Source organism: Oryza glaberrima, chromosome 1 (assembly GCF_000147395.1).
Source record: "Oryza glaberrima chromosome 1, OglaRS2, whole genome shotgun sequence".
NCBI classification, from domain to species: Eukaryota; Viridiplantae; Streptophyta; class Magnoliopsida; order Poales; family Poaceae; genus Oryza; species Oryza glaberrima.
This window is the reverse complement of record NC_068326.1, coordinates 11,086,119-11,087,877: the sequence shown is the minus strand read 5'-3', so window position 1 is coordinate 11,087,877 and position 1,759 is coordinate 11,086,119. Positions and strand designations below refer to the sequence as shown.

General features: G+C 58.1%; 1 pseudogene; it reads right to left on the bottom strand.

Annotated features, from left to right (window-relative positions):
* Positions 1-638: 638 nt before the first annotated feature.
* LOC127760149 (caffeoylshikimate esterase-like) lies at positions 639-1,759 on the bottom strand (annotated as a pseudogene).

Below are 1,759 nucleotides of genomic sequence, written 5' to 3'. Positions count from 1 at the left end.
CTTGGGCCTTTCTATTTTTACTTGGCACAAAGTTCTAAATTGGTGATTTGGCATTTCCATGTTCTAAGCCAATGAGCAAGAGAAAGTAAAAAAAAATCTTATTCACGGTCCTTTTTCTAAATGCTGAAATTAACGAGAATTGTAGGCAAATTTCACCAAAATTAAACACTTCAATTACTAAACCATAAAACACTTGAATTTCCTCCCAAGGAGAAAGGCAGCGTCCCATCCATCGTTCCCCCAACTCTCACAGGCACACGAGAACATCACAAGATTTTTTTTTCACATTCAGTTCATTGGTATTTCCTCCATTCCAAATTGATTATCATATAATGGAATTTAAAATTGCTCAAATTAATTATTATATAACCGCATGGACACAATTAATGTAGCATGAGAGACTTTATGCATACTACGGTGTAATTGATATGATATTTTTAATCGATACATGTATTATGAGAGAATGTGTGCATGATGTCTTGATTGATGTGATTTAAATTAGCCTTGTTCTTGGTAAACAAATATATATGATGATCATTTTGAGATGGAGGGAGTAACACCAAAAGCATGCACACGACAAGGGCACTCGCTCGAAGAGATTGGGAGATATACAACGGATACCAGATCAAATCAAATCGCGTTTCACTCGGCAACGACGCACGTACTTGCTTGAACCCGCCATGGATGATGGATCACACGCCGACACCCACGCACGCGGCACGCGTGACCAGCGGACCGACCTGGACCCACTACTGCTGCCCCTCGCCGGGCGTGGCGGCGGCGTGCGACTTGAACCAGTCGAGAACGTCGCCGAACACCTTGTCGACGTTCTCCTCGGGCTCGCCGACAGCTGGTGCCACATCCCCGGGTACACCCGCAGCGTCTTGTCCTCGCTGCCGGCGCGGCGGTGGAGCTCCTCCGCGCATTCGGGGTCGCACAGGGTGTCGTCGCCGCCGTGGACCACCAGGAGCGGGAGCTCCACCTCCTGGAACCGGGACTGCACCTCGCGGCACACGCGGAGGAGCTCCCGAGCTGTGGCGGCGCGCGGAGGGGCCATGGTGCTGCGCGGCCTCGCCACCGCCAGGGCGCGCTTCCACGGCACCTTGAAGGACCGGTCGGGCATGTTGCCCCGGGAGAAGGCGAGGTGCCACGTCGGCGCCACCGCCGCCACCGCCCACAGCAGGTGCTCGACCGGCCAGGGCGGCATGAACCGGGGGCTGACCCCCGCACATGGCGCCGTTGAGCACCGCACCGTCGCGCCACCGCTCCTTGTCCCGGAGGTGCAGCAGCAGCACGATGGCGCCGCCGAGGGACTCGCCGTAGAGGAAGCACGGCAGCGGCGGAGGGTAGTCGGCGCGGAAGCGGGCGAACGCGGCGTCGCAGTCGTCGAGCACGGGCACGATGTCAGGTATGTGGTCCTGGAGCCCATCCGAGAAGCCGTGGCCCTGGTAGTCGACGGCGGCGACGGCGAACCCGGCCTTGGCGAGGTGCACGGCGGTGAGCTGCACCGTCCAGCTGGACTCCCCCGTGAAGCCGTGGACGACGGCGATGGCGCCGAGGAGGGGCGCGTCGACCCCCGCGGGAGCCCAGCGCTGGGTGAAGATGCGGAGACCCCGCGGGTTGACGAAGGTGGAGGTGGAATGCAGCACGCTATGGCGCGCGTAGAACTCCTCCGCGGTGAAGCGGCCGAAGGGGCTCTTCTCGTCGGCCTCCGCCACCGGATGCGCCATCCTCGCCGCCGCTCCAGCAGTCCAGCGTA